Source organism: Micrasema longulum, unplaced genomic scaffold (genome assembly GCF_059751315.1).
Source record: "Micrasema longulum isolate JH-2025_06_02 unplaced genomic scaffold, ASM5975131v1 h1tg002064l, whole genome shotgun sequence".
NCBI lineage: Eukaryota > Metazoa > Arthropoda > Insecta > Trichoptera > Brachycentridae > Micrasema > Micrasema longulum.
The window spans coordinates 75503-89299 of record NW_028279231.1 but is presented as its reverse complement, the minus strand read 5'-3'; the positions used below and the strand labels follow the sequence as shown (position 1 = coordinate 89299).

The window sequence follows — 13797 nt, the reverse complement described above, 5'->3', positions numbered from 1 at the left end:
GATATTACATCTTTCCTGCATTCTGCTTCAAGATTATGGCGTTGCAAACTGAAAAATGGGCACTGAAATAACAGATGTTCGATACTCTGAAGAAATATCATCGCATGGACAGTATTCATAATTTCTTAATCAATAGGATACCCATTATCGTTGAGTAGAATTATTAGAGATTCGAAATATTTATATAAAAAGTAGTTTTTACCCTAGAAAACTTTATAGCCCCTGGACTGGCACTTGAAACGTAACACTGATCGTCTTACCTTCATGTAACAAAAATGATCAAGATACGCCCGATTTGTGTACCAATGCAGTGCCCTATGCAACATTACGTGCGGAAAGGGATTGATGATGATGATGACCTTTGAAAAAGTCTAATTTGAATATGGATTAGAATTTAGAAAATTGTGGGCTGGACCTGCCCCCTCGGTACTATAAAATGCCGCGAATGGCCGGCTACAGTTTCAGTCAACTGCGGTCCGTCGTCGCGTGCGTGGGTTTATTTGTTTGTTCTGTGAAAAGGTGAAAACTGTTGGCGTACAATACACAATAAGTAGCGACGAAAACCTTCTGTGGAACGCTTCAAAAGGTTTGTCAATTTTTTCTATGGTTGAATTAAAAAAATGGACTTGAATGTAGAATGTAAGCCCGAAGCAGGATGAAACAGACGCGGCAGAATCAATTTTATATAATTAATCAATATCAATATATTTCATAAATGGTACATGTTTTTTTTATTCAATACAAATCTACTTTTATACATCTAGTAAATGTTATAACTGTAACTCTCCAAATAAGAGACTAACTCTTGTGCTCGGAGAGTGACTTTCACTGTTATAGTTAATAATTTAATAGAATTTATAAATTTTGAAAATACGAGTACATGATAGAAAAAACTTATACGATATAATAGGAAAAACAGAAAATAATAACACATTCATACTAATTAAAATTGAATGCAGTTTTTACACTTGTTTTTAAAAAATCTTTAAATTTTCTTTGAATGTATTTATTGATACATTTTTTTTAAGAGTTTTTAGTTCATTGGGGACATTATTATAATTTTTGTCAACTTTGAAGACAAAACTATTTTGACCATGACTTGTGTGGAATTTAGGGATTTTAATATTATTTTGGTACCTGAGTGACTTATTCATCTCAAATTCTTTTATTTATTCTTCTTTATAAATTTGTATAATGGAATTTATAAATAGTATAGTGTCTTCTGTATGAACGTTAACTAATTTATTTGGTATTTCCGTATTGAATTTTGAGGGTTTCTTTAAAATTAGTTTAATAATTAATCTTTGAACTATCATGTATTTTAAAATTGTATTTCTATTAGCGTACACGGCACAAATGCCTTTTATAAACTTATACATAAACATATGTACATGAAACATAACAGTGTCCCATACAATTCTATTAAATAATACAAAAACAATATACACAGTTATACATATTGTTGAAAGCCAATTATTAAAGTCGGTTTAAAATTTTCTTTTTCATGCAATTTTTTCTCTGTTTTTGATCTGAATAATTAAATATGATATTATACTCTATTTAAGATGATTTTTTCAATTATTTTTAATATGTGAACCATGTATATTATTATCTTATACACTTACTGTAATTTTTTATTTTTTATTTATCTTAAATATTTTTTTGTCATTACCATTTTTTTTGTTTTTTTTTTTTAATTAAATATGATATTATACTCTATTTAAGATGATTTTTTCAATTATTTTTAATATGTGAACCATGTATATTATTATCTTATACACTTACTGTAATTTTTTATTTTTTATTTATCTTAAATATTTTTTTGTCATTACCATTTTTTTTGTTTTTTTTTTTGTTTTGTATAATAGTCAGCGCGTTTGCCTACCATGAGAGAGGTCTGGGGTTCGATTCCTGACATGGTCGATATGAAATATTTATTTAAAAGGGTGTTTCCACATAAGGTCCCCACGCTGGTACCTGAAGCGTAAGACTGATCATCTTACCTTCATGTAACAAAGATAATCAACATACGCTGCAATTATTGTACCAAAGTACTGCCCTATGCACCCTTAGGTGCGGAAAGGGAATGATGATAAATATATATTTAAAATTTGCTTTTTAATTTTTTCATTATTTTATTTTTTTTATGCATATTTTTATACCTAACTATTAATGTTAAATTATATCCAAATTTTTCTCTTTTTTTATTTCGCAAAGTTTCACGTTTGATTTTGCATCGCTGTATACTTTTTCGGTTTCAAACATGTCTTTCAAAAAAAAAAAAATTTTTTTGTTGTTGTACGTACTATTTTGTTGTTTTGCATGTACTATTTTTGTAAATGACCATTGGGCGCATTGTGAAATTAAATAAATAAAATTAAAATAAAAAAATCTCATATATTAACAACATATTATCACTATTATTATATTATATAAAGATCAAGATGTTGAAAGAAGAGTGAATGCGGGCAACAAAATGAACGGAGCACTAAGCACACTAATTTCCAATAAAAATATGTCAATCGAAGCTAAACTGGCAGTGCACAACGGAGTTTAAGTCCCAACACCTATGTATGCAAGTGAAATATGGAACTGGCAGAGGAAGGATGAAAGCCGAGTGAACGCGGTTGAAATGCGATCTCTTAGACGAATGTGTGGGAAATCAATGTATGACAGGGTTACGAATGATGAAATCAGGCGAGAGTGTAAATCTGAGACAAGTATAATTGATAAGATTAAGAAAGGGTCTCTGAGATGGTTTGGTCACGTAGAACGAATGGACGACGAGAGAATGGTAAAACAAGTATATATGGCAAAAATGAACGGCAACGTTAGACGAGGACGACCAAGGAAGACGTGGCATGATCAGATAAACCAAAATCTTAAGTCTGGTCATGTCAAAAGCAGACAGAACCGAAGGGCATGTATGACAAGATGTATGAATGTGGAAGAGGCTAGGAGTGTATGCCAGGATAGACGTGTGTGGCGGTCCATTCTCTCTGCCTACCCCTACGGGGAAATGGCGTGATGGTAGTAGTAGTAGTAGTAAAAATAAAAAAATTCCACAGTTTTTAAAATGATATCAATATATTGTAGTATACAGGGTGTTTTTTGAATCCTGTCACATCCGAAACAACATTTATCAGTATGACCAAGAAGACATATTGGCACATTAAAATAAATTTTTATAATGAATAAAATTTACAAAAATAATATTTAAAAAAAACAAATGGTTGCTTACTTCTGCAAGGGAGAAGCGAGGAGAGGGGAGGGGAGAGAGACCTGCAGAAGTAAGCAACCATTTTTTTTAAAAATATTTTTTTTTTTTTAAATTCTGCGTTTTAAATATGCTAATATGTCTTCTTGCCCATACTGATCATCGTGGTTTCGGATGTGACAGGGTTTAAAGACCACCCTGTATATATTTTTTTTATTGAAATAAACGGCACTTAGTGCCTTTTACATATTAGTTACAAATACAATTAAAGGTCCATACCATGTAAGCATAATTGTAAGCATTTTAAACAATATTATTACCTAACAAATTAAGAATGTCTGAAAAAGATAAATTACATAAAATTAATTTGAAAATTAAATATTACCAATTATTGAATTATCGATAAAAAATTATAATTTGGTATTCGAAATACTATGAACCAGTTAAAAAAAAGTATTACTATAATAATATGCGGCATATTGTTTTATAAGGAATTCAACAAAGAAACATACAATTTGAAGGTATTTTACATGCAATTTCACATGCATGAAGCACCAGTAAATGACCATTGGTTAATAAAACACAATATAATAAGAATTGCTACATGTGTCTAGCCAAAAAACTTTTAGCACTAGAAACTTTGACAAAAGCAGTAGGCGGACACATCTTTTGGTAAGAAACACATCTATCAGTTTTGAACTGTGAGTTGTATATTGAATGCTCTAGGTAAAATAATTCTAACAAACAAACCATCATGCCGTTTCCCCGAAGGGGTAGGCAGAGACTATAGAACGCCACACCACTCTATCTTTACATACACATCTCGCTTCCTCTACATTCATACATCTTCTCATGATTCGGTCATGGCATGTCTTTCTCGGTCTTCGTCTATTTTAGCATCCATAAACATTCGCATTGTAAATATTTTTAGCCGTTCTTTCGCTGTCCGTTCGCTCCACATGTCCAAACCAGCGCAGAGCTCCTATGTCTCAGCTTTACATTGTTCACGGATCTCGACATTTGTGCACCCCTGCCATACATCGTTTTACCACTCATTTGCCTGAGGGATTGCATTTCGACAGCATTTAACCTACTTGCATCATTATTTTTAATTTAATTGAATTAAATCTCAAATTACATTAAATCTCACACTGACTGTGCAAAAATGCAAGAAGATTTTGACAGACTTTTTCAGTATTGTAATAAAAATTTACTGGAATAAAATATTAGTAAATGTCATTCATTTTGTATTTCGCGCAAACAAACAACAATCAGCTTTCCTTACTCTTTTAATAATACCCCGATCTCTATAACAAATAGTCAAATTCGCGACTTAGGTGTTATTATTAATACGAAACTAATGTTTAATATTCATATTGAATCAGTCCTGAAAAAAAACATATAAAATGGTCGGACTTATTATGCGAGTATCAAAACCTTTTAAACATGCAGAGACATATGAAAAACTCTACAAAACATTTGTTCGTCCCCAGCTAGAATACTGTACTCCTATTTGGTCACCTTACTATAATTGTAAGTATTAATAGACTAGAAAGGGTCCAACAAATTTTTTTTAAGCAGGTCGACTACCGGTTAAACATTAACTTTTCTAATCATGCTAAAAGTATGCAGTACCATGGAATAAACTCTCTTAAAAATCGAAGAATAATGTTGGGCCAGTTATTTTTATTCAAATGTATAAATAATAACATTAATTCTCCTAACCTACTAGAAAGACTTCCATTCCGTGTGCCATCTAGACCGACAAGACAAAATCTTTTGTTTTACATTGAAAACGCGTCAACAAACTATTTTAAACAATCTACAATACCTAGAATATGCGACCAATTTAACAATATATTTACCGAGGCTGATATTTTTTGTGATAATGTATGTCAATTTAGGTCAAAAATTATAGAAATTTTGAGAGAAGCAGACATTTAACATTATTATTATACAAGTATTTTTTCATTTCGTTTCTTTTACATTTATTATATTGAACATAATTTAAATTATTGTATTAAGTGTAAAGAATTTTTTTGGTGTGTGCATGAGTTTCTTACACTTATATACAAAGAAATTGGCAATATATGTGTACATACTGTTTGTTTACCTAATAAAATAAATAAATTATTTTTCCAATTCCATACTTCGCTCTCATACATTAGAGTTGGCACTAGAACTCCATTGAGAATTGTAAACTGCTAGTTTTGCCTCCCGCGATAAACATTTGTTTGCGGTTATCCATTATAATATTATAATCAAACAATATTTCTATTATCTTAAAGAACGGTAATATTTCAATTACCTTTTGTTTTAAGATAATTAGTCTTACGCTTATGTTAATATAAAGGTTTCAGCTCTTTAAATTTATGTGCCGATAAGCTTTTTTATTGTTTGGCGCGATGTATATATTGTATATTTTTGTATAAATTTTAATAATCAAATGAATATAAAAAAAACTCCACTAAAATCAACAGATGGAAAAAACTGAAGAAATATGGATGTTCAAACATCCATATTTCTTCATATTCACATCGAATTGGTGAATGTTATGCAGTGTGTAAAGTGGCCGCTTAAACCAGCCAATGACAGGTCATAAACCCTGTAAATGCCTAGACTTCCAATATGCCCTTCTCTAAAATGTTCTCTACCTCTGTTATAATTTGCTTAAAGACTAGAGGGTAAAATTCAGTCTTTTGTCTACAAATGTTTGGACAAACGCAACATATTGAAATAATGTATATTTATTTTATTTTATTATTTATTTTATTTTTGCACCACAACAGGCCAGGAGGCCCAATCACAGTGGTGAATTACATCACAGAACACCCAGGCTTGAGAAAAATCACATTTAATTTTTGAGTTCTCACCGGGAATCGAACCCGGAACCTTCCGTATGTGAGTCAAGCGTCTTGACCACTACACCACGGAGGCCGCCATATCTAATATCAGGCCCATAATACATTCAAGTTTCCTCTCAAACATAACCATAATACACGCTTCACGTCTAATGATATCTTGGTAGTACCAAAAGTATGTAATAAATATGGAAATAGAACTTTCAAATATTTGGTACCTAGAATTTTTAATTTGTTACCAAAAGAACTTAAATTTAACTCGGCATTTGATTCAGGAATAGAAAAACTTGTCGAAATCCGGCGCTCTCCAAACTCTAAATTTGGAGATCGTGTTTTTGCCGTTGCCGGACCCTCTGCCTGGAACCAATTGCCTTCAAACTTACGAACCATCGACATTCCCAGTCAGTTCAGATCCCAACTAAAATCTTACATCTTTGGTTTATCATACCCTCGGAAAATATAATATATCACTTTAGTTTAGTTAGAATGAAAGTTTAAGTATACAATGAGGAAGTTCAGTGTTTTTTTTGGAATTTTTTATTTGTTAATAGACTGTTAAACTAAGTCAATTTTTTTTTTTTTTAATTTTTATATATCGTATTATCGGCGCTACGATTTTTCAAAGTTTTGTATTTCTGAAATAACTCCGCGTGCAACGTCAGAGGTTCATTTCCGCTTATTCTCATTCAGTTCTTCCCATTGGTCCAGAAGCGACAAGTAGACCGGAAATCTTCCATGGCTCTTAGATTATAGGTTGATTCACATGAACCAGTGACGTCATTTAAAGTAGTGCGTTTTTATCAAAATATTTATTATTATGTTTTCTGTTCATTTTCAAGAAACTTTGCCGTACAATTTAATGCTCTAATTTTTACCCCGCGTAAGAAAACATTTTTTGTATCCAATTTCCCGTAGGGCTGAAGTTCCTCATTGTAAAGCGCCCTTGAGGTGATTTTTCACCAAAATGGCCTAATATTATTATTATTACATCTAGAAGTTTCGGGAAGGTTCATTCTAGCGCGGTGTTTGTTCAATCTGCAGTGCCCTGGGCGGGCTTTAGTGATAATCCTCACTTGATGAGGCTGAGCTTTATTAGGTCAAAAGCAAAACTTTGCGAGTACATTTTTATCAGTTCCTTCGGATGGTTCGATCTGGAGTATCAGAAAAAATATCATTATTCAGAGTAAAAATATGAATAATTTAAAATTAACGGTTATTATTTCCTATAACGAATTCATTTGGGTAAAACATTTTACAAACTAACATAGATATTTATGTACGAAACTGTGTGTATTTGTATGAAAATTCAAAGTATCTTCGTCGGTAGCCGGTAATTGAACATGTTTAGATTTTTTTAAATGTAAACATATTGACAATACAATATTTGAGTTTGTCCAAATGTTTGTAGACAAAAGACTGGATTTCACCCTCTCGGGAGTCATTAAGATTAACAAATTATTACAACAGGGATGGAGAATACCTTAAATAAGGGATTATGGAAGTCTAGGCATTTACTGGGCTTATGACCTGTCATTGGCTGGTTTAAGTGGCCACTTTACACACTGTGTAACATTTTTATTTATTTATTTATTTAACTTTTTGTACATAATGTTATTTGTACGTTGGCGGGCTTATTGCCAAATGGCAATTTCTTCCAACCAACCAATAAAATAAAAGTTTTATTTTTATAATTCAAGTTACAGAACATATTCAATAGAAAAAAAAAGATTAAAAAGTGAAAAAAATATATAAATAGAAATAAACGTATTTGTTTATAAATTACCTTAAATCAAAACTATTACTCAATGGGAAAAAGGAAAAAAGCGGAAAGAGGAAAAAGGAAAGGAGGAGAGATTAAGGAAGAGAAAGGAGATGTTTCTTCAGACGTGATTTAAACAGAGATAATGTAGTAACATCTTTGATGGTGGATGGGAGATGATTCCACAGTCGAGCCGCATGGAGACTATATGAGTTAGAGAAGAAAGAGGAATTGTGTATGGGTATTAAGAGAGTGCCTTAAGAATGAGAACGAAGAGGTAAACCATGAACTGATAAGCGTTGAAATTTTTCACACAGGTATATAGGAGCGTTAGGACTATGAAGTACATTGAACAGAAGTGAGAGGGAGTGATAGTCTCTCCGCTGTCTAATTTTGAGCCATTTCAGTTGCCTACGATAATCAGAAATGTGGTCATATTTCCTAAGACCAAAAATGTACCTTATGCATGTATTCTGAAGTCGTTCGAACATTCACCATTTTACCTATGTTTGAACATCTATATTTCTTCAATTCTTCCATTTGTTGATTTTAGTGAAGTTAAAGAGCTGAAACTAAACCCTTCCATATTCCCTTATTTAAGGTATTCTCCACCCCTGTTGTAATGTTTTAATCTTAATGACTCCCGAGGGGGTGAAATCCAGTCTTTTGTCTACAAACATTTGGACAAACTCAAATATTGTAATGAAACCAACTGGTCCAAGAAGAAGTTTAAAAATTGGAAAATTATTTTCAAGCGTTGCCTAGTATGTAAAAAAATTCAGTCAGATTAATCTCTTCACAACAATAAAGGTTTCAGAATCCCTTATTTAAGGTATTCTCCATCTCTGTTGTAATTTGTTAATATTCACAATATTTTGAGTTTGTCCAAATTTTTGTAGACAAGGACTGGATTCAACTCCCTGGGGAGATGTTTATATTAACATATTACGACAGAGATGAAGAACATTTAAGAGAAGGTAATATAGAAGTCTAGGCATCTACAGGGCTTATGACCAGTCATTGGCTGGTTTAGGTGCCCACTTACACACTGTGTAACATTCACCATTCTGCCCATATTCGAACATCCATATTCCTTCAATTCTTTCATCTGTGGATGTTTGTGAAGTTAAAGAGCTGAAACCTTTATTTATGCGGGGGAGATTCATCTAATTGAATTATTTCACGTATTACTAGGCAACGCCTGAAAATCTTATTTTTTCAATTTCTATACGTCTTCGTGGACCAGGTGGATTTATCAACAATATTTTGAGTTTGTCCAAATTTTTGTAGACAAGGACTGGATTCAACTCCCTGGGGAGCTGTTTATATTAATATATTACAACAGAGATGAAGAACGTTTAAGAGACGGTAAATGGTGAATGTTACACAGTGTTTAAAGTGGCCACTAAAACCAGCCAATGACAGGTCATAAGCCCTGTTGATGCCTAGACTTCTATATTACCTTCTCTTAAATGTTATTCATCTCTGTTGTAATATGTTAATGTAAACATATTTTATTTTTGACACCGAAAACTTAATTTTCATCATCATCATTCCCTTTCCGTACCTAATGGTTCATAGGGCACTGCATTGGTACACCAATCGTAGCGTATCTTGATCATTTTTGTTACACGAAGGTAAGGTGATCAGTCTTACGCTTCAGGTACCAGTCCAGGGACTATGAAATATTCTAGTGTAAAAACACCTTTTTAAATAATATTTCTTATCAACCATGTCGGGAATCGAACCCGAGACCCCTTGCATGGTAGCTTACCCACCACATACCGCACACCGCATCTGAGGACATAATTCTCCTTGGCGGTGCCCACATACACGGAAAATTTGCTCGTTGTCATACGAGAAAAGCTGCCCGAAGGAGCTCTCTGAAATCTGGTAGCCTTAGCATCTTTGTGCTGAAAGAAAGTAATCCAGAAGTACATAATATGTACTTCATTGGATTGAGAAGAGAGGGAAGAGAATTCTTCACTAACTGGGATTAAATTGATTGGATATGATCAATTCGCCGAAATGATTACAAAAATTTTTAAAAGCCTCGAAATTCTTTTTAGAAGCTACTAGATCTGTATATCCGACAGGACCTATAACAGGGCCACGGATAGTAGCGAGAAGCTCCATTCGGTAATCATGGAGAAGGGGAAAGGGACAAGACCACAGGATGTGTTCAGAAGATTTGCATGGTAGGCAAATGCGCTGACCATTACACCACGAGGCCGACAAGAGCGTAATTTTACTTTGTGGATGAAATTGAAGATATATTTTAACTTCCCATTAGAATACGTACCCACCCAGGTTGCGTACATTAAGCAGTCATGGAAATGTCTTGTGTGGGATTTAAATTAATATCAAATGAAGTATTTTTCATATTTATTTATTATGGGTGTTGAAGATTTACGGCAATTTATCAATATTAATAAATTTACATGATGTTATGGATTTAAAATCTAACGCAAAGCATTAAAAGTTTTATCGATGAAATAAAATTAAAGTGCAAACCTTTAAAAAGGGGCCTTCACAGAGCGCCTATGTGGTCTATCAAATACGAGTATATGGTGTTAACATAATTTGTGTCTTTTTTTTTTAAATTTGTAAATGAGCACGAAAAGTAAAACCAAATAGTGAAGGTAATACGTCATTCGAAAGGAAGTTTTCTGCTCTACGAGATATTTAAAAATAAATTATTTTATTTTTCTTTATTATTTACATATAAAATTACATTTTTATTATTTTTTAAAACATTTTTAAAATTATGATTATTTTCTACAGGACTCACCGAGCCAATTAATATGGCTTGTCGGTGAAGATCCTTTACACGAAAACATAATATGATAACACTACATAGTTGTATAATAATAATTACTACTAACTTAAATATAAGGAGCGAAAAAAAGTACATATAATTTATGTTTTCAAAAAATATTTAGAAAAATGTGAAAAAAAGTCAAAAATAAGTCATTGATGTCGTAATTATAAGATAAAAAATAAATACAAAAACGGAGTACCGAAATTTAAAACAGAAGTGTGTACATGTTTAATAGGCACAAGGCATTTCATTAAAGACATTATTTCTTTACATATCTATATCCATTTCCATTTCCATTTCCATTTTTATTTCCATTTCCATTTCCATTTCCATTTCCATTTCCATTTCCATTTCCATTTCCATTTCCATTTCCATTTCCATTTCCATTTCCATTTCCATTTCCATTTCCATTTCCATTTCCATTTCCATTTCCATTTCCATTTCCATTTCCATTTCCATTTCCATTTCCATTTCCATTTCCATTTCCATTTCCATTTCCATTTCCATTTCCATTTCCATTTCCATTTCCATTTCCATTTCCATTTCCATTTCCATTTCCATTTCCATATCCATATCCATATCCATATCCATATCCATATCCATATCCATATCCATATCCATATCCATATCCATATCCATATCCATATCGATATCGATATCGATATCCATATCCATATCCATATCCATATCCATATCCATATCCATATCCATATCCATATCCATATCCATATCCATATCCATATCCATATCCATATCCATATCCATATCCATATCCATATCCATATCCATATCGATATCCATATCGATATCCATATCGATATCCATATCCATATCCATATCTATATCTAGATCTATATCTATATCTATATCCATATCTATATATATATATATATACCCGTACATGCACACATACATAACCATACATACATTTATACACATATATACACATCCATTCATATGAACATACATATACACACATAAATATCCATGAGATTATTACATAATTATAAATTCTGTTTTATATATATCTATATTTACAAATATTCCATTTTTAAATATATAAACTCCTGATCGAATAGCCAGTCTCTTATTTTGCCCTTGTCACTTTTGGTAGTGCCATTTCTAAGATTGTTTGGTAACAAATTGAACACAACTGGAACCACATATTTAAAAGTTCTTTTCTTATGTGTGTTGCTTATCTTTGGAATCACTAAACCTTAACAGACAGAGCCACATAATATACATACTGGGTTTGCTTTTCCGTTACATCACGATTAATTAAATTTATATACAATGGCAAATTATTTTAGTATTTTATTATTATTTGTAGGTAGTCATAAACATCTGTGTTTAAAATACGTCGGAATACGACAGAAATTCCCTTCGACTTGGGTTCAAAATAAGATATTACGCTTTCTTCACAAACATTAACAGATGAAAGTATTGGAAGGGCTATAGATGTTCAAATATAATGAAAATAGTGAATGTTACACAGTGTGTAAAGTGGCCATTTAAACCAGCCAGTGACAGGCCATAAGCCGTGTAGATGCCTAGACTTCTACATTTCCTTCTCTAAAATGTTATTAATATCTGTTGTAATATGTTAATTATTTTTGAAGTCAAAAATAGGTACTGAAGAATACCTTTTAATAATTAAACTATCATCGTCTATATAAAAAAAAACATTTTATAATTTATGTACTCGTGTATTATTTTTTTAAGGTTTTTTTTTTAGTTTTGTTAAGACCATTTGTAATATAATTTATTTTACAATAAATTCAGTTTCAGACCACCGAACAGGATTTCATTTTCGAGAGCAGTGGTACAAAAAATAATACACGGTGCCAGACAATATTGATGAATAGGTATTGGAACATTGTTTTTCTGTCGCTCTCTCTGAAATGCCTCCCAGGAACTGTGAGAAAAGGACAACTGCACGTCGAACTCATTATGCTATTTAAAATTTATTCACAAATTAGCCACTGATGTCATTGTAGACAAAGAACTTAAAGTTGAAAAATACCGTAATAAACATGGACACAATACGAGAATATCAGAACAATATCATATACATCATTCTAAAACGAGACAAGGCAGCCGAGACTAACAAACCAGGGACTGAAATAATAAACTTCAGTCAGGAAATTGGATACAAAAAATGTTTTCTTGCGTGCGGTAAAAATAAGAGCATTAAAATTTGCGGCAAAGTTTCTTGAAAGTGTACGAAAAAAAAAATATTGAAAAATAACGCACTACTTTGAACGGCATTTCTGATTCATATGAACCAACCCATGATATGAGAGCTGTGAAGAATATCCGGTTTGATTATCGTGAGAACTGGCAGAGAAGAATCTCTGACTTCACACGCGGAGTTTTTTCAGAAATATAAAACTTTAAAAAATCATAGCGCTGATAACCGATACATAAAAAATAAAAATTTGGCTTGGTTTAATAGTCTATTAACAAATAAAAAAAATACGAAAAAACACCGAAAAATCATTGTACAATAAACTACCAGACAAAACTAAACCAATGACACAGACAACCTTTTCAAAATATGTTAAAAATGTTATCATCGACAACTGAGTATGAAATGAAAAATGAACAATTGTTTAGTTAAATGAATGCAATAATCCGTGTTTATAAATTAATTTTAAATGAATAAAAATAAAATAAAATCGACGTTTTGTTGTCCCGTTTTCCGCACCCTTGAACCGAATCAATTTGAGGTTTTTTTTTAAAAGGGTATCAAAATGAAATTTTCTGTGTCGGCGCATTTTTTGTTTTTCAAAATTATTTATCATATTTGTATTTGGATTTTTGGATGGACGTAGTTTCTATAATATTTTTTTTAAAAAATCAAAAAAGAAAAACTATAGGGACACGTCAACGGTAAATATGTATAGTGCGTAATCTTCATATATATAATTCTTCTGTACGTGTGATGTCACTGAACTCCTCCTAAACGGCTTGACCGATTTACGTGCGGTTTTCAGAGAAATGTAGATCTTTGCGCTGTGAGTGTTCGTAGATATTAAAATCTTCAATCGAATATGTAAAAAAAGTTAGGAACATAAATGTTTTATTCATCGACCTACCGGGGTTGCATTCGAAAATGTAAATACAAAGAAAGGAAAGA

General features: G+C 31.9%; 1 long non-coding RNA gene across 1 annotated transcript in view; it reads left to right on the top strand.

Moving 5' to 3' along the window:
- The first annotated feature begins 459 nt into the window (after positions 1-459).
- The window catches only part of LOC148273136 (uncharacterized), an 86429-nt gene continuing 73091 nt past the window's right edge, over positions 460-13797 (top strand). Inside the window, exon 1 of the long non-coding RNA XR_015824683.1 lies at positions 460-586. This is a non-coding gene — a long non-coding RNA (uncharacterized LOC148273136). The remainder of the gene's footprint in view (positions 587-13797) is intronic.